The 20,565-nt window shown below is 44.5% G+C and overlaps 1 protein-coding gene across 2 annotated transcripts in view; it reads left to right on the forward strand.

Annotated features, from left to right (window-relative positions):
- Positions 1–20,565, forward strand: part of beat-VI (beaten path VI) — a 56,607-nt gene that overhangs the window by 19,430 nt on the left and 16,612 nt on the right. For both annotated transcript variants that reach the window (NM_001276106.1, NM_143362.3), the window contains exon 2: positions 5,133–5,178. The gene's annotated coding sequence lies outside the window, so the exon portion shown is untranslated. The remainder of the gene's footprint in view (positions 1–5,132; positions 5,179–20,565) is intronic.

The following is a 20,565-nucleotide window of genomic DNA, read 5'->3' on the forward strand; positions in this document are numbered from 1 at the left end:
CGACGCCAGAAGGTGGAAAAGGTAAAAATGACGGAGGGTAGAAAGTGGCAAGTGTCCTGTTTCTGCAGCCATTCAGCCGTGCTAATAGTATTTTCTGAATTACTTCGCACGATATGAACTCTTGCAACAAGTCCCAATAATTCTTAAGCTGCCAATAAAGGAAAAGGAAACTCGGAGCTGCAGGAGCTCCAGGAACCGTTGGGCTGTTGCTCTGCATTAAATCAATGAATCGAACGGGCAACGGATGTCAGTAAGTTGCCATTTTGAGAAATTAAAAGTGCCCGTTGCCGTTTTCATTTCCGCTCAGCCATCTACTCGCTTCCGCTGCCGCCTGCGGTCACACCGCTTTCCTTGTCCCTTCAGGTAATTCCCCAAACGCAATCCTATTAAAAAAATGCGTAAGGATACTGAAATTACTTTCGCCGGCAAGACAGTCCAAAGGAAGGCAAAGGATCCTGGACCCCGGAAAGCCGCAAAGCACTCGATAATGATGCCCTGACCATGCTGATGCGTCCGATAATAAGCTGCCTAATAACCAAAGGCGACCTGCCGAGACGTTTATGGGCGTGGCCCGGAATGGGCGCGAAGCTCCTGCTGCTTCTGCTGCTCCTTTACAGTTCGTCAATTTTAATGGTTCTTGGGAGGACACACTCGGAAATCGCTGCTAAAAGTAATTCACTTTTATATTAAAAAGATTTTCGTTATGCCCGGGTAGGTCGCTCATTTGCATGGTGTCCTCTTCTTGGGTGTTTCGGCGTCCTGTCCCTTGGCGCGGCGAAAAAGTAATAAAATAAACAAGTGTCCTGGAAAAAAAGGACGGCCTGCTGTAAAAACCGGGTCTACACCAATGTCCGCCGACAAAATGGTGTGAAAGTGATTTATATTTTAATTCAAAAATGAATTATTTAACACACTTTTTAATTCCTTTTAGTCTTCGTCGCTTTATTACGGGCCGAATCTGAAATTCTGATTACTTTTTATTTGCTTTTACTTCGAGAGTTTATTGCATTCGGTTTGGCCCAAAGAAATGCAAATATTTTTGCTTATTATTGCGCTACATTTAACAGGGCCAAAAGAGGCCTAAAAGCTGTTGACAGTCGGACAACACAGTGAGCCCAGTGAAATCAGAAAAAAAAAGAAAATTCCATCAGACAATTTGCTGCTTAAGCGTGCAATGACATGGCACGGAAATGGAAAAACGACTTGTGCATAACATGCATAATAAGGTACATCAGCAAGGACCCACCACTCGACTCCACTCTGCTGCTTGGGATAACTAGTTCCTGCGATGTTATGCCTGCTCCAGTAGTTCCCCGTCATATGCAATGCAAAATCTGGCGGTCCTTAAATAAACCATCCCGCGACTTAGCAACCCGGCTGGTGTGGCGTTATGCCTCGCATTATGGAGCGCATAAAAGCTGGTTATAACCATTATTTGGCCGGATTGTAAGTCTCTGGTTAAATGCCTGTGAAATCGACAGTAAATTCAGGACTCTTTTCTGCATACTCTCTCTTGCAACTGATTATTATGAACCCATATAAGCAGCCCGGGGTACCAAAAGCGCTAACAGACCTTGGGCCAAAAACACAGCAGCTAAAGAAAAAAGTATATATTGTGGGGGCAGGGCCAACAAACTGCGAATAGAATGGAATTTGCAGTGTCCTGGTCGCCAGACTGCAGCGAAAAAATTTGAATATAAAATGCGTTATGCTGTGGGATTGGCGAAGGACGCGGGGCGCGAGTCGTGGGGCGGCGAAAAAGGAGCGCCAGATCCTGCGGCAACAATGAAATTGCGTATGTAAATTTCATGTCGTTACCAGAGGCAGCGGCAGCAGAAGCAGCAACATTGCTGAAATAATTAAAGTGGAATGCACCCGCAACAAAAAGCGGGAAGAGAAAAATCGCGACGCGGCCAGTTTGGAGTTGGAGTTTCCATTTTGAGTCGCAATCGCAGTTGTCCTTAGTTTCCGGGGTCCTGGGTCGCGAGTCCTGGGTCCTGGTCCTCCTGTTTGTCTATTGCCAGCTTGGCAGCTTTTTTTTCACCGACTCCTAGGTCCTTCGTCCATATGCAAAATAGAAGCAGCAGCATCTGCTCCATGCTTCTTGCATTGCAAATGTGCGGCTGCAACAACGAGACACTGACTGCAACTTGTCAAAAAATGTCGCAACAACTGCGGCAGCAGCAAACGCTTTTGCTTTGCTTTGGCATAAATATGAGTGCCATCAAATTAATATGCGTGGCATATGGCGGACGATTTTGTGGTACAACATGTTAAGTGCATTCAGCGCCAGATGTTCCAACTGCAGTTAGCAAAAAATTGTAGGCCAGGAAAATGGGGATGGAAAACAAGACAAATCTCTCAATTTATCCCAAGTTTAACAGTAAGTACAGTTGTACTTATCCGCTTTTGTTATTGTCAATAATGTTAAAAACTTCATAGTTTAGATATTAGATATTTAGATATTTAGATATTTAGATATTCATAAAAGAACGTATATAGACTGAGGTATTTTCTTTTAATTTATTGCGCCTTATAGTGAATCAAAATTGAAATTCTTGAGAATTCATGTTTTAAATAAATTCCTGGCCATTGGCGATTTTTTTCCTGAGTGACGAACTTTGGTTCCCCGAGACCACTGCATAATGCAGGCAGGACTCCTTGCTGACTTCTTGGCATCTTGGCAGGTTTTTCACGCTCCTTGAGTGACGAGCACGGATGCCCGGCGTGAGTTATGATGCTTAGCCGCATTGCTGCGGCTGGCGTGGCAAAGATAAAACTCCCATCTCCTCGAGCGTTTTTCGAGTGTGCTGCTGGAGCAGGAGGAGCTGGAAGAGTGGCAGGCGCATCCGAAGCTGGAGGAGCGTTTAATTTGAATCGGAGTTGGCACCCGCAACTGTCCACGGGTGTGAAGCTTTTAGCGGAATTGTCTGCGGCATGAGTGTGTGTGTGTGCAATGTGCACATGTTGCACTGTCAGCTCAAGTGTGACTGTGGAAAATCCGGCGAATCGTGTCGCCGTCACCTGTGCCCTTTGTTAATATCTCAAATGGATCTCACCGCATCGCCCCACATTGGCGGTTGTTCTTAATTTAAAAGCTTTTCATTAGAACCTCAGCTGGAAAACAAAATGCCAAGCTGTCGAATACCCGATAAAGATGGGAATATTCCACCACTCAAGGATATATGTCCTTCCATCCTAATCTACTATCTCCTGGCTAATGACATGTGAAATGTGTTGATAAAAAGCTTGGGAATGGGCACTAAGACATTATAAATTTGCGTTCCGAACGTTTGGCAGCTGTTGATTCAGTCCACTCAACGCATCACTGGGCAAAAAGTGGCCGGGCTTAGTTTTTGGGGGAGTGAAAAAGCCGGATCAGCCGTATCGAATCGGGATGGAGCACGGACCTGCCCCTTTGCCACATTAGGCACGCATCACCGGGCACACGGACTCCTCGAGGCAGGCAGCTGCTGTCGCATTTGATTAGACTTTGTTTGCTCTTCTCCCCGGTTTTGGTCAAAAGGATATTGATAAAGGCATTGCGAGTCCTTCGTGTATGTTTGTGAGTGTAAAGGTGCTTTCCGAAAGTTGAGTCAAAGGTTTTTCGCTTTGACTCGTAATTAATTTGCTTTGTTTCATCCGCTTGACTGGGCAGCAACCATCCAGAACTCCCCGAAGAGTGGGCGTGGCAAGTGGCAACCGCTGCGTCGCAGTTGGTGGCCGGCCAACTGAGATGGCCCTTCGGCCTCGACCATAAATTATTTTATTAAGCCACTTCGGACGGCCTTTCAGCACGCCCCGAAGTTATGTGAATTATTTTGCAAAAGTTAATTTCATGCAATAAATTCTAAATCGCGTTGGCTACATTTCATGCCACTGGAGGCGATTTCAATTCGTTGCTGGGTTTTTTTTTTTGTTTTTTTTTTTTTTGGTTTTATTGTTCTATGGAAACTTTTTGGGGAGCGTGTGAAGCCTGGCCCGAAAAAGTATGCAGCATAATTACATTTTCAGCAGGTGATTAAATGGGCCGTAATTGTTTCTGGCGCTCCTGTTGTTCCTGGGCCCCCACTAATAGCCGTAATTAGTGGCTGATCCCTCTGCTGGGGGATGAGTCCGTGTCCGCAAGGATGAGTCGGAGAGTGGGGGCTCCGGCCTAAGGGCTGGGCTTTGAGAACTCTTGGGGCCTCTGACTTTAATTTATGCCCGCGTGTCTTCCAGTCGTTTGTTTGTTTGTTGGTCTGCCTGGGGCAACATTTAAATTACACGATTTAACAGTGGAGCCTCCTCGACTTTTTCTCCAGTTGTCGGGCAATAAAAGTTTTTCACTCAAAACAATAATTGAGCGACATTGCCGGGCCACTTGACTTGGGTGTGTGATGGTGTGAGTGGGGCTGCGAATGTGTTTGTGTTTGTGTTTGTGTTTGTGCTGGCTGGCTGGATGCCTGGCACTTCGGGCATCAATAAGCATCTCTTGATAAATGTCCAATTTAATTTTGCTCTCTTTACTTATCTCCGGGACTGGCGCTGTGCCTTTGATTCGGCTTCACCGCCGCCGCCCACATGGTCGCCCATTTTTTTGCCATCCTATATATGCAGGAGGAGCTTTTCCAGCTTTTTATCCCATTCTTTTCGTTTCCTCCGCCTTTTTTCCGATTTTATTTCGTTTCATTGGCACCATTTCTTACACTTTGTCGGCTTCTTTTTATGCGCTCTGTAATCACGATACGAGCGAATGAATGGCATATTCGTTTGCCACTTAAGCAGATAAGCATTTCAACAATTGAGCAGCGGGATTATGGAGAGAAGTTCGATTTATAACCTGCAAGCGGACAAATAATTGGATATACAAATATTAAACGCAGGTCTTAATGATGGTATCACGCACTTGTTGCGAATTGAAAATTAACCTGTTTCTATGCCGAAATCAGTGTATTTTTCATTCGAATATGGGCTTTATCTTTTGCTTCTTTCTTGGCTTCTCCACATCAATTTCATGATTTTCATTTTTTCCCTCTTTGCTGGCCAATTTATTTTTCCTTCCATTCTTCTTAGGGTTTTTGTATTTTCGTCTTTTTTTTGCAGCTTGCGCTTTAAATGTAATTTAATTCGTCTTCCATTTCTATTTGCAGACTCTGCCGCCAGCAGACGGCGTCTGGCGCCGGAACTGTCTAGCGGGTAAGAAATATGTTGAGGCTTTGATTTAATTGAACTTGCGTCATTTTCCCCCCAAATGGAGCCCGGCCGCACTCGAATCCGGATCCGGGAACTGTGCATCTGCTCCATATTTAAAATACGGGGGCTTATTAAACATCCAGCGGGCAGGAGACGAACGGGGTCCATTGAGTTCGGCTAATGGAAGTCTGACACTGATATCAGGCGTGCTCGCTGGGATCCTGATTCTATGCTACACTTCAAAAAATCAAGAAGCAATCAAGTGTATCAATTCCAGGGGTTTTTGAACAGCTCCTTTAAAAATATCGATATCTTATTTTGAAGCTTGAAAATATTTAATCGCAACAAACTTTTGAACACCTTCATATTGAATTTGACTTGGATTTGGAAAATATATTTTCAAGTGCACACCATGTTGGTGCCACATGTGGGCCAGCGGCGAGTCTAGTAAATATTGTCTCATTTGGTATGCTGTGTGCCGTGGCTAAAATCAATAAATCAAAGCTGGCCAGGGATGAGCCTGGATGAGAAGTAGCGCAGTAGGTGGACCAGCGAACTGGGTCTTGAATGCGACGTCACGAATGTCGCACTCCGGCGCGTGCCATGGTCCCAGCTGGAGCTGCCAAACATATTTGCGTGCGCCAATGCAAACAATGCCGGGTATTGCCACCCATTGACCCCCACCCGCTGCAGGGCGCACTGCCACCCATTACAGCCCAGCGAACCGCGCCAACTATCGTTTCAAGGCCGCCTGCTTATTCAGGCCGGTATCGCAGCCCGCATTGATAGCCTGTCTAATGTTTACATCTGCTTTCCATGCCCAGAGGTCCTGACCTGGCAACAGGTTGACCCGAAACCCCCACGCAGGCATGCAGTGCAAACTTCAACATTGCAGCCAAGAACGCCATATTCCCATATATGTACATATGTATATACATATGGGGTCGAGTTGGATCTTTGCCTGTATGTCAGCTGGGAACGGAGCGACCACAAAGGCAAATACGCTTGGCTAAAACTTGAAGCGGCTCAAAAGTTTCACGTTTTAAAGGCTTAACCCAACCCTTCTGGGCCACGCCCCCAGAGGCGGCTGTGCTGGTTTTTTATGCGCCGCTCTGTGGGTTTAAAAAGCAATTCCGCAACTGTTTTTGCAATGCCGCACCGCACACAGCATATGTATTTGTAGCTAGCTCCCTTCACACATATATATTCGTATTCGTTTTTCATATATCCCAGCGGGCTGGCAACAAAGCCACCGAGCCGAGTAGAGCCATCCCAAATACCATTTCCCAGGATCCCATACGAATACCCAGTCTCCAGTCTCCCAGTTTCCAGCGACCAAACAATGCTGTCGTTATCGTCGTTTTCACTTCAATTAAAAGTTGGCAACTTTTCTTGCCATGTTTACCTAACTTGGCAGGAACAACGGAGAGGAACGAGCTCCGATTGCCATTATGCAGATTCGTATGGCTGATTACCGAATTACAAAGTGTAATGGCAGCAATTGTTTTGCTGTGACTCCCCGAGTTTTCCATATGCCACACGCGAATGGTAAGTAGGCCGCAAGTTGTCACTGCAAAAAAAATGGCTAAAAAAGGGAGCACCCAGCCCCAACACTAAATGCCTTCAAACAGAACGAAATGGGATGGTATGTGGGTGACATGGAACAATGTCATGCAACAATTTGCAGCAGACACTCGGCGACACCCACCCACACCTACAGCCACACGACCACACACCCACTCATCCACTCACACATAAAGAAGGTCAGACCTTAAAGCACGTATCCGACGTGTGGGCCGAACGACTTCCGTGCTGTTCACGCCCCAATGCGTTTGCCCTCTCCTTCCGACCCGCTGATCCCACTGCCAGGAATTTCCGCGAACGTTAATTGCGACAAGCCAGCACTCGCCTGGGGGCCAAAGGAGCCAAAGAAATGCCATCTGCTTGCACCTGGAAATGGCTAGAGACAGGTGCACGCAACTGTATAACAACTTAGTTGAGGGACTTGCCGCCCTCGAAGGAAATACTTAAAAAAAAGGGAGAAGAAGCAAAAGAGACTCGGCGCACATACGCATTAAATATGATATGAGATGTCCCCAGACCTTGTCATGCTTCCCTTAGGCAAACTCCCCCTAAAACTATATTTTCAGCAAATAATTACATACATTGTAGATACCTTAGCCTTTCTTAGGAGACATCTTTTTGAAGGTACTCTTTGTGAAATCCTTTAAGGGGATTAAAAATTTTTATATATTGTTTTAATTATTTTTTGTTAAAATTCTAGAAAGGTTTTATATATCAATCGATTTATTTGTTGTAAGTTTTGGGTATAGCTTTAATTTCCGGCCATCTCTGGCTGAAGGGGTCACGCTCAAAGTCGACCCACTGCCGACTGCATATGTTGCAATCGAGGCCAGGATGAGTTAGGGGATAACCATTTTATGGAGGTGCCATTTGCCATTTACTTGCTACCCCTCGCTTCGCTTCCTTTCCATTGAGGCTGCCTGGCAGTTTGGTATCATTAAAATTGATTTTGCAGAAGGATACTGTTCGGATGGCGGCGTGAAGCGGGAAAGAAAATACTGAGAACCGTTGAAAGTTGGCTTTTCTATTTGCCAAACACCAAGGAATTTGCTAAATTGCTTTTCTGCTTGCACCACCAGCACCAGCTGCCTCGGCACACCTGTCCGCCCAGTGAGTGGCGGCGGTGGAAAGGGGGCCTGCCTTAGAGGAAGCGGAATCGGTAGCTACTTGGGATGTGCGTTTGGTTTTGCAATTAGTTTTTGCCTCGGGCCAATGGCAAAAAGTTGCAATCGCTGCTTAGTCATACAAAAGCGAAAGCAACAGGGGGCGGGAAGTGGAAGGAATAAGCAGAAAGGACCCGCCACACAGACACACACACGTAGACTCGCACGCAAGCCAAATTCTTTTTATTGTCCTCTATTGTCGAGTTATTGTTGCGACTTTGGCAACTGTAACAAAAGCGATTAAAACTGCCATAAAACCTGAGCCCATTAATAGCGCAATAATATTATCAGCTTATGTCCGATGCCTCATGCAACCAAAGCGTTTCCCTCTCGTCGAACTAAACTTTGTCTCTTGTATTTTCATTAACATTTATTGGTTTTTTACTTAGACGTCAGGACATAATAACTTGGTCGAAACACACACACACACGCACACAATCTGCAGTTCGGTCCTTCAGCCTCCACGGATGTCGGTGTGGCTGCCTGACTGGCACACAATATTTCGCGGTCGTATCAGCGTCATCATAAAATAACGTTAATGACGGCAACAAGGTCGTAAAATCAAAATTTCTGCTATTTCAACGCTGAAACCGCTGCGGTTGGGAGTAGCTGAAGCTGGCAGCTTAGCAACATTGTTGATATGAGACCCCGCCAGAGATGAGATGATGGCAATGACGAAGAGGATGGCGGTTGGAGGCGATGGATACGGAGATGGAGACGGAAACAGTTGCCCAGACCAGGCCATGCCAGACCAGACCAGACCAGACCAGAATCGAGACTTCTGCCCTTGCAAACCAGCAGGCGCCGACATGATGGCCTGGTTACAAGCCGCACAATCAAACGCACACAGGCAGGAACACTCAGTCCGCAATGTATCTCAGCTGTAACATGTGGCGTATGCGTAATACCACGAGAATTTAATTACTTTAAAGGCGCGGCTCTAGCTGCGGCATTGGATCGGAAAACGCAAATAAAGCCATCAAACGTGAACAGATTTCTGAGATATTATCCCAGACATAAGTGGTTTTGTAGGAACTGGTTTCTTGGTTTGGACTCGACCTGCATGTGCCACTCCATGCAATTGCCTTAAGATTTTTTCCCATTGAGACAGCTCCTCTGGCTGTAGCATTTTATTTAATGAAATATATTTGGGTACTTATATTTCCAATAAAAAAATACGGCTTTTCAGCGTAAAGCAAATGTTAATATAAATTTCTGATTAAATAATGTACTTTTTTCCGCCAAGACAACTTTCCCTTCTGTAAGATTTCACCTAATGTGCTCTCCTGGCAACCAGTTGAAAGGGTCCATATATTTTCTATGTGCTAGAGGGACGTGCAGCTGTTTAAATATTCATTAGCCAGCCGGCACCGCAACTCTCCAGTGCGGCAGGTCAGGGTCGATTTGTGCACCGCAAGTGAGAAATGATATTTGAAATTAATTTAAATCACCGAAAATGTGAGCAACCAATGAATTGGCCATTGCGAGGGTACAGTGCTCTTGAGCTCTTGGGCGATTTTTAGGCAGGGGTATCAATGGCAAATCGCTTTCAAGACCCTTTGCAGCCATTGTCTGAGCCCAGGTTTATGGCTCTTGGCCAGGGTTTATGGACGAGGACGAGTGAGGGAGCATCGACGTTCAGATTTTATCGTGGCGGGCGTTAAAAGGTCGTAAATGGCTGCTGTCTGTGGCCTAAGTAAATCAGCATAAAACCTAACTAAATGAAGACAATCAAAGTGTGGCCACGCCCTAAATTGCATATACATGATATATACTATATGTACATGTGGCTCTCATTAAGACATCGGGCTATTTGGATTGAGTCACAGCATCTGGCGAACTTGTTTGTCATGGTTTTTGTTGCTCTTCGGATCTGTGCACTCGAAATTATGCTGTGGCCAGGACTTTGCCTTTTGGCCTCATTCCTCTCGAAATATTTGCAGGCCAAGCAGGGAAGCAACAAAAAAAAAAAAAGATAGCCAGTAGTAGCCCAACAATATGGTAAACTATATAAAAATTTTCCCAGGCCAAGGGACAAAAGGTCGGGATAGCGGCATCGTTATTGTCCCCATTGTCCTGGGCCCGGTCAAGTGGCTAGCAGTCGGGACGATGACGAGGACGATATAGCCATATAGCTATAAAGCTATGGCAGTGGCATCAGCAGAAGCAGCATCAGCAGCATCAGAAGTGAGCAAAAACAGCAACAAGGAAGACTTTACTGTCCTAATAAAAGACAAACAAAGGACTTTTTGGGGTGGCCTCCATGGAGCTCTTCGTATCGCAATTTTCATTATTTTATTTGCCTATAAACGGAGCCATATTTTCTGCAAGTGTATACGCCCCACACACACACTCACACAGATCCATTTGTTTATTTGCCTACACTAGACAATTTTAAGCAAAATAAGTAATTAAAAAAGTCATAAAGTGGTCGGCTGGTCCTTCTATCTCGGCAATAGCCCAAGCTCCATAAAAATCAATGCCGACAGACTGGGGCCAGGCAGCAGAATGTGGAAGAGTGGAGAGATTGGCACTCCGGCCCGGTCAATGGGTCAGTCGCGCCGAGGTCAATTCACTTGACTTTAAACGATAAACATACTCGGCAACAACAAGGCAAACAACTTGTAAGCAATTAAGGCAACGTATTGACTTCTCCTCCCTGCCCATTTTGCGTGTGCGAATGTGCAGGATGTGGCGGCCGTTGGCCAAAAGGAGCAAAGGAGCAGGGACATGTTGGCCGAAAGGGGATGTTCGAACAGGCCGGCTGTCGCCAAGCGTCTGCCGTCGATATCCTTGTCGTCGACATGACGATATTTACTCCCTTACTATATGCACAGTTAACGACAGAAATAAAATAGTATTCACCGATCAGCATACAATGCAATTCGATATCGATTGTATTGGCAGTAAATGTCGGTTAACTTGATTAAAATAATTACTGTTTATAAATCGTATTGAACTATGGTTTTTAAATTTTCAGGAAATAATAATATGAATTAAATCACAAATACTTTCTAACAAGATTCAATTGCATATTTAAACTTGACATCCTATTTAGCTATCTCTCGATTTGAAGAGCATATCCGCTTCGGTTTCTATGATGGTTCAATTTACCCATTTAAATATTAACTGACTGTCTAGCTAGAACTGCTGTATTATTGCCCTCCTTTTCAGTTGAATCCCCACTACGGTTTTATTTTGCATTTGTGGCCAGTTTTCGGGCGCCACTAGCCAATTAGGGACAAATTGTTTTGTCTTTTCTTTGTGCGGCGCATTTGTTTAAATGGATTTTTCTGCGTATTGTGATTTATTTAAAATATATTTTTGCATTTATTTCTATGGTGTTGTATTCGTGTGTAGGGGTGGGTATAAAAATAAATTTCGGTCAATGCGCTGCACAAAGTAAAGCGTTTTTATTTTGCATAAAAAGTGTTTATGCGCTGAAAATTGAGGTCGTCAGCGTTTTGGAGTACATGTGTCTGCCATTGTGAGTGTGATTTTGCATGTGTGTGTGTGTGAGTGGCAAGTTTTGGCTCAGGGCTGAAGTGCCACCCACTTTTCCACCACCCACTTTCACTACAAGAGCCTGCTAAATGTTTGGCGACATGCTGAATGCAGGCAAAAAATGAATTTCTCCGCCTGTTTGCTGCTGTTGCTGCTTTTACGGCTGGTATTGTTGCCGTGAAGTTGAGCTGTGTTAATGAAATGCGTTTGGGTTTTTTAGCTGGCACAAAGCGCAACTTGCAGCTTGCAACAAGCAACGTGCAACTTGTGGAGGCCGAGCGAAAACTTTCGCGACTGCCTCTCGAAAAAAGGCCGCGATTCGCAACTGTAATTAAATGCAGAGCATAACTGCTCCGAGCAGCGGCAACATTTATATACAAAGCACTAACACACAGACAGAAAAACACTTGGAAAAATGAAGTTCACCGCTTTGAAAGTGTATGTGAAAGGTAAATGACCTTTGAAGATATGGTTTTTATTTATTATATTACTAAATATCTGTTGTACTTTTATTTAAATTTTACTTCATTGATTAAAGTGACTTTAACTTTTTAGCACTTAATTAAAAACGTAACTGTGCAGTCCAATCCTAAAAGTTTACTTTTAAAAGTCAAATTTCTTTCGGTTCTTCTTATTTTTTGTAGTGCATTTACAGTATTTGCGCATTTACAGTTTTTTCTTTGCTTTTTGTTTTCCCCAGCATTTTGACCTAAAATTTTCGCAGCCACCGCACTAATGTCAAGTATGCTGCCGGCAGAGTTTTCATTTCGCATATGCGGCAATTATGCGCCCCTTTCCAAGCTCCTGACTGTGCATGTGTGTGTGTGTGCGTGCTGTGTTTAAGAGTGTGGGTATGTGTGAGTGTGTCTGGGAGCAGTAACAATAATTGCGGGTAATCAAGTAATGCTCATTTGCAAGGCACAACAAAGTGTATCGTCGCGATAAAGACATCGTGCTGGCAGCGGGGTTGCGTCAAATGTGTCATGTTAATTCCAGGCGAACAGGCAGCCAAGTTAACCGCTGATTGAAGTGCGACGCCCCAGCGATAAGGCAATTTCCATTCAGCCGAAGTGTCGGCGGATTTTTCCTGGAAAAACTCGAGCTCGAGTGCGTACATATGCGTGAAAGGTGCGACTCTTGAGTACGTTACGTATACGCACAAATTGCGGCTTTATTGCGCTCAACTGTGAGCAAATAGAAAGCGGAAAAAATAAACGCACACCAAATCGAACAAAAACGTAGACAAACAAGAGCCCAGTCATATGTGAAATGAAACAATTTTTGGCGCTGAAAAAATAATCTTAATTTATGTGTACATAGAAACACATTTTGAAACTTTTTTTCTGTCAATACTTACCCAATAAATTGTATAAAAAAAACAAGGCATGATTCAGAAATTCGAAAGTTTAAACTTTAAATTTCGATTGCGTGCGGAAGAGTGTCACCGAGGGATTAAACCCATATAGCTTAGACAAAAAAAAATAAGAAAGTGCACTTTTCGTTAGGAATAAATTTATGTCTTTGTTTTGGCAATGACAAAAAATATATTTCCCCAGAAACCATTTTAATTTATAGACGCAAAACACTATTTGCCATTGTCACACTGATACAATGAAAAACATCTTTACTACCTGAGTTCAAATTTTAAAGGCAATTATTTTCCAAAATTTAAAGGTTGTGCTCCAGGACTAGAATGCGTGTTTAAGTGAACTGTCCCTTTCATAAAATATGTGGCATACCTGATTTGTGGATTTCCCAATTTATGAAGACTGTATTTCAGGATTTCAAAAGCCACTTAGTGCTGGAGAGCAAAAACAAATAGACCAAAAAGTTGTGTGAGACAGCGAGTTTCCCCCGCTTATCTTCCCCCAGCCATCAATATGCGCCAACTTTGGCCTCCTCCATATTCTGGCCTTTATTTTAATTTATTTGCCATTTCGGCACACACCCTCGTCGCCCAGATAAACACGGAGCATACAGAGAGCAGCGAGGCATCAACGCTTGGCTTTTTGCAAAAGGCTAAGGGAGTTGTTGGCTTTTTATAAAAAAATAACAAACTTTTTCTTTTGGTTTGTGCAAAGGGCTAAGAACAGAGGGAGCAACAACAGTTTAGCCGGCGTGTGTGAGCAGAGCAGGCTGTCAAAAAGTTACTTATTTTCTTTTAAAAACTTGTACGAGTCCTTCTGCGCTACGCTCTCTGCTCCGCTCAATGTCCTGATTGCTCCGCCCTGTGCGATGTTTACACAGCTTTTGCTTTTGATAAGGTTAATCAAAAGTTTTTTAATCCATTCTGCATACAGGCAAACATAGACACATACACACAAGCGCGAGCGCGAGGGGATCATCAGTATCAGATTCGTGTGTCCTCATTATACATTAGTGCCCCGCGAAAAAGTGCAGAGGAGCAAAAGGCAAGGCTACTTTGAGCCCGCGGCTCATTCGAACTTTCTGGCGCTGCAAAGTGAATTTCATGAATGCCAAATTATATGTATTTGTTTTCTTCAACTTGGAACAGGAACAGCCCGCACTAACCAAGCGCGGAGTGGTGAAAACTCCGAGATGGCTTGCTGTTTAAAAATCGCATAATTTATGTGCCAAAGTTCAGCGAAATCACTTTGGACAGCAGCAGCGTCGACTCCGATGGCAAAAACTTTGCAATTAAGCTCCGAGAGACATTTGGCAAACGGCAAAGTGAATCGAACCGCTTCTCCACTGCCCTCCCATCAAATGTGCCACCTCACAAGCCATTCAACCTGTTCAGGTTGCAGTCCCTGCCAGGCAGCTGCAACTTTTGCGATAACTTTAAATCATCTAATTATGAGTAGCAGGCATTGGACAAGCCTCTTTGCTCCGCAAACAGCAAAAGCAATAGCATAAACGGGAGGTGGAGTTGTGTAAGGGGAACTGCCAGTGGCAGCATTTAATTTCCGCTGTCTCAGCTCAGCCTGCTCACCTCCGGAGTCCTTCGAAGTCCTGCGGACCCCTCGATGGAAGCCGGGTCCCACCTACCGACCCACCAACCGACCGGCATAACTGACACTTTACTTCATTTCTGCTGACTGGAATTAATGGCTTTTGTTGGCATAGTTTTAACGCTTGAAGTTCGACTGCCGTGCTGTGTGTATAAAATTTATGTTCGAATTTATTGCAAAGTTTATTAGACAATTCCTTTATTTTTGCAAAGTAATTTTCGCCAAAGAAACCGAAGGGAAAATTTTTGTGAAAATTTATGAGCTTCATAAATGACCAGGGATCGCAGAAGAGCACGGGGGCACGGGAGCACGGGGCACATAAGCACCAGTCCGGTCCAGTTGTGTGCTAGTGCTAGTGCGAGTGGGCCCACGCGGCGTATGAGCAACGTGCCAATTGCCATGATTTCTGTGTAACAAACGGCCGAAGGAGGAATGGAATGGAATGGCACGGAGTTAAAGGACCTGACAGAGTAAGGTCGGTAACAGCTCTTCACATTACGAAATGATGTCGGCTGAATGCAAAAATGCCATAAATATGAATGAGCTGCCGTGCAGAAAGAGGAATCCTTACCGCATCCTCATCCTCATCGTGGCGCACACTGTGCCATGCCATTGCCCAACTGATGTACTTTATTTGTTACAACATATTTAACTGTAGTTTTCCGCCCACCATCTCTACCACCGTCCCCGTGAAAACCCCCATCATCTGTGGGCAGGCTTTTAGTTTCAGTTTTCTGCTTCTGATTTATGGCGGCGCAGGCAAAACATTTCAAAAGCCAGTCGTCGAGTCGAGAAAACTGTGTCAGGGAGCAGAGAGCACCGAGTGTGTGTGCTTGTCGGCCAGGTTGGTTGGGCGGAAGGGCCAGAACTTTTCCTCATAACTTGCTGTCCATCCGCCTGCCACTTGTTGTGTGTGTCTCATCAAAAATGTATTAACGAGCTTGCATAGCAGAAGATTTTTATCTGCCGGCGTTGATTTCATTTTGAGCTTAGTCCGAGCATCCATCTCCCTCCATTTGGCTTAGATTAGTATCGCTAGCGTTTTCAACACGTGCATGCAAAGTTATTTGTGGCAGCTGCGACTCGAGGCGCCGCCTTTCCTCATTCGTTTCCAGTTTCCTTTTCACTTCTTTTGCCTTCCGGCGAAACTTTTAATGGCACATTATTTCGTGCTATAAATTATGAGTAAGGCCGCGCTGCGTATTAACCGCCAGCAGATAAAAACTGTTAACATTTAACAAAGTCAAGTGGCGCCAATGACAAAGCCCTTTGACATTTACGCTGATGAACCAAATGGAGGGATGCTTGGATCTGCCAAAAAGGTGCACTTTCGAGACTCGTCGCCCCTTTCATTTGGCGACTAAGCAAGCGGAAACTACCGGGGAAAAAGGGAAAAGTTTCATTTCCAGGCGTGACGCGATCTTGGCAAAAAGTTTACCAGTAACATACACACTTATATATATATATATATATAGAGTAAGAGCAAAAGGCACAGAGAACAGGAAAAACAAGGCCAAAACACAGAAATAGTGAGCACAAGTTTCAAATGCCACTTTATCTTGCGGCTACGCTATGCCTAGAAGTGAGCTATACATTATTTTCTTCCAGTGGCTATGTGTGTGCGTATATGTCTGTCTGTGTGGGTGAGTTTCGGACGATATTTATGTGGGTGATGCGGATTTTTGAGCAAAATAAGCATCTACCCAACGAAAAAGTTATGAGTTTCGTGTCATAAAATGCCACCGAAACGGCGGATGCGATTCCACCTGCATGGCCATTGCTTAAACGAATGTTTGTGTGGGCGGTAGATGTTTATGCACAAGCTCATTTCACGCTTCCGCTTCCGTTTTCTATTATGTAAGACAGGAGCGGCGGCAGCCGTGGCGGAGAAAAAACAAAATCATAAATTTGTAATAAAATAAATATTCCTTTATCCCACTATATAGTCCTCGCCCCAACAGCACGAAATATAACTTCAGCTTAAGCCAAAGAAAAAACCCAGGGGACAAGGCTAAAAGCGGGGCGAACAATGTTTTTTGGCAACTTTGTAACTTTCTCTTTGGCGCAAAAAATTAGCTGAAATTCAATTAAAAGCGTGGGCTAATGAAAGCGTATATTTTTGGCTTGCTAATCAAATTAAATGCAGTCAGTGCCTGATGAGCAAGCTGGGGACCAAAGGCAAATGAAAAAGGATGCGAGGATGTCACGCAAGCCAACATTAACCCCAAAACGACTGGGGGGGTTGGCTTCAATCTTGGCATAAGGCTGCAGGGCTGTGTTGTCATGATGCCACGCATCGTGTCGCCTACAATGTGGCAACATAAAACTATTACCGCGACGACATGAACACAACTCCTAATTACCCAAGGATTTGCATTTGTCTTGCGACGTGCACGAAAACACACACACACAAGCGCATGGGGACTGAGAGAGAAATATATGGAGAACGAGGAAATACTGTATGTGAATTTGTGGCATGTTGGGGGCGTGGGTGTCATAAACGAATCTTATCTGCCGCGCCTTTTTCTGGGCTGCCACGCCCACAGCCCGACACTCGCCTGTCTCCGACATGCAATCCTATCATTCGCAATCTCTGGCTTTCTCTTTTTTCTCCGCTTTAATTTAACGGCTTGTAGCGGAAACGCAGCCGCCATTTTCTTTTCACTTCATTGCCATCGTTGGTGCTTTCGTCACTTCCCCTCTGCCCCTTTCCACAAAGGAAAGCTGCTCCACCCATACTGTTGCAACCCCTTGTCAAGGCCCAGTCACTACTTAGCCCAAAAGTCATTAGCTTGTCTCGTTTATCTTTTAATGAGTGTAAAATAAAAAAAAAAAACGACATGGAAGCGCCTGCTTAAGAGCTAACCAAAAATTCCGGAACAGAGTCAAATTATCGGGCTGTTAGGACTGCTCCCCCTCGACTTTCCACTTTATCTGTATCCAGAGTCACGGGCCAAGTAGCTGGGTAATCTAAAGAGGCCTACTAATAGGCAAATGTTCGTCATTAACCCAATATCCGGAACAATGTTGCTAACCATGAGCATGGAAAAATATATGAAGGGGAACGATTCTAAGGATGTTGGCTATGGGCCAAAAACGTTATTGAAATCTTTATGTCTTAAACACTATGAAAAATAGAAAAGCCTTAAGCCTTAGATATTACCAATCACAGAGATATAAAGGAAGGAGGTCAAACGAAATCCAATTGAAGGATATGCATGTTGTGGAATACAAAAACCCAAATTTCTCAGCAAACACCGAGCAAAACCTATCAGTCTTCGTGACACCATAATCCGATCGAATAGTTTAAGACAAGAAAATTAGATTTTATTTTCCCACCATACAGTCTTTGCATTTTTCACTCTAGTGCACTGGCCATAGTTTACTTAGTTTTGCGCTGGATTATGTACAAGAAAAATCTTTTTCCTTTACCGCCGGGAATGCTGAACTCCATGTTACTTAAAGATTATGGTCCGTTCTTCTGTTTCCATCCAACTTCCGTCATTTGTTTGGGCGCTCTTTAATGTTTTTCCCTAGATCCCGCTAGTTTACTATCGCCGCCTTGGACTGGAGTTGCTGATGCTGCTCCTAATCTCCAGTTTCTACTTAGCATTAAGCTTGCCTTTAACCAACACTTGCACACAAATCAAGTATACGCACTGGGGTCCGGCGACTGGCCAGCAATGTTTTAGTCACTCCCCGGTGGAAGGAGCCATTTCCCAGACCGCCTCTTCCTGTTTATTCTTAAGCTGCCACTTAATCCAGCCACTTCATCCGCTCCACACTCATGCCCAACTATTCCCACTCCCGAGGATAAACAGACACGCCCCTTTTCGGGGATTCGACCGCCAGGAGCGTGTGTTTGCGTGCTCACCGGGCGGCGGATTGCCGGGATACTGCGGCAAATGGTTGAGGATTTTTTTTGTTGCTCCGAGTTTCCTTTTTTGTCGCTCTGCCGTTTGGCCCTTAATTAAATATTAAACGCGCCTAATTGCGCATTTCATAACTCAGGCAACGGCAGGTAATTAATTATTTACGTTTAACTAAATTGAGCAGCACCAGCCCCGACGGTTCACGCACAAACTTTCGGTGCCCCAGGCCTCCGAAAAACAAATATGCTCAAAATAACAGGTCAAAAAAATGGGTGCCTTGTATGGATTTAACCCAAGCTTGGTAAATTAACATGTCTACGGCAGGCAAAATCGGCAGCAGAATCGTTAGCGCCTTTAAGAATTAGACCCACAAACAGTTGACTTCACATGCGTGACTTTGATGTTGAAACCGAAAGCTCGACGATCCCGCGGGGCATTTAATTATGCAAAACTCCGTCTGGAGGAAGCTAGAATAGTGCTGCTCGTGCATAAAATGAGCGACTGGCATGATTAGCTCTGTCATCCCCGAAAACCCTAAAAACAATCCGAGCCATCGAAATTAAAACCGAGAAATCACAGAGCTGCCGTCCATTGTTCGGCCACAATTTGCACAACTTTTGGCAGCCAGTGGTTAGGAAACTTTTACATAGAGTATACACACAGAAGATGGGGCTGCTGCGATGCCATGGATGGAACTTGCTCCACAAACTATTTTCATAAATAGTCGGCGACCAGCGCCAAATGCAAACAGAGTCCGTCGTCCCGGCGTCTGGTCTCCGTCCGTCCGCCCATCCGTCTGTCCGACCATGCCACGCCCTTTTGAGGACAGCCGCCCTCGAAATCACATCGCCGCCTTCTGGCCAAACTCCTGACAGCCACCGGACAGGCGGCGTGAATCCTTTAAGTTTCTTTTGTTCGAAATGTACTAATGCCGGTTTTTCACTGTGTGATTTATCGGTTTCGGGGTTCACAGTTCGAGTTTCAAATGCATTTTCTATGTTACCCGGCTCTGGGTTGGGTCTGGAGCCCTTTGCCAGGGCCTGGTACTCCCAGCTACAACAAACTTCAAATGGCTTTCAGTTACCTCTCATTTGGGTGCGGGGCACTTGGTTCTCTGCGTGGGTGGCCAAACTATTTGGCCTTAAAATTGTCAACTCGTCTCAACGAGTGGCTGTTGGCTGCAATAATAACTAAATGATAAAGTTTTCGTGTGAGAATGGGAGGAAACAAATTGGACACAACTCGAATTTCAACAAGTCAACTACATTCTATAGCATCAGCTTAAGTGAATGGCAATAGCTTTTAACGGCTAAGAGTTTGACTTCGGGCCTGGCGCATTTATATTATATTGGAAAATAAATTAAAGTCAAGAGATTAAATGATAAACATATTCGCCTAGAGCAAGTTTGTCTGAATAACATCACTATTTGTGTAATAAGCAATAATTCAAATTGCTTAATGCGTAATGCTGATAAAGTGGTTAATCGAAACCGTTTGAGTAAACAAAGTCTGAGTATTCAAATAATGCAAGGTAATTAATTAAATGTTTAAATAACTGTTTAATTTAAATTTTATTATTTCTAAAAATGCAGCTAATCGTAGCAGTGTATTGCATAAGAACTTTTTAGAGTTGAAAGAATTATCAATACTCTATGCCACAATATCTGTTTGATATCTAAACCCTAGTGCCACATGCTAATTAAGAGGCTATTCGAAACCAGTTAGGCGATTAAATTGCACATTCACCGGGCAGATCTAATCAGATTTCGGTTGCCACCTCACGCCTGAGTGGATGAGCCTACAATCGCACACGGCGTCAAAGAGACGTGCAGTGGCTAATTAGGGCTCTGGACCTCAGGATGCCCCAGTCAGAGTGACAACCGCAATCGGCGTTTTGATTAAATATTGACCCGAAACAACGGACTCTCACGACCACGTCTTCGGCGGCCGGCTATCGCAGCTGCCTGCAAATAATTACGGCTAAATTCATTAGTGAGTCATGCATAATTAAGGGAAACAGTAGGTGGTGGACGGGGGACAGGAGGCGTGTCACCTCAAAGCTGGGCAATATCAAGTCTTTGAGTGGAAGATGCATAAGTGGCGGAGGAAGTAGGAAGACCGTTTGATCATGCTTGGCATAAAAAAGGGGAAAGAAATCAATGTCCTTGCAGGAAGTGCCTTGGCAATTTGCAATCCTTTGTGCCATTACACAAAGCTTCCGCCGCCTGTATCCTGGCAAATGGTCGTGCTCCTGGCTCCTTCGATCCTAGTTGGGTTTCAGCCTGCAGCCAAACG

The sequence above is a fragment of the Drosophila melanogaster genome, chromosome 3R, assembly GCF_000001215.4.
Source record: "Drosophila melanogaster chromosome 3R".
NCBI lineage: Eukaryota > Metazoa > Arthropoda > Insecta > Diptera > Drosophilidae > Drosophila > Drosophila melanogaster.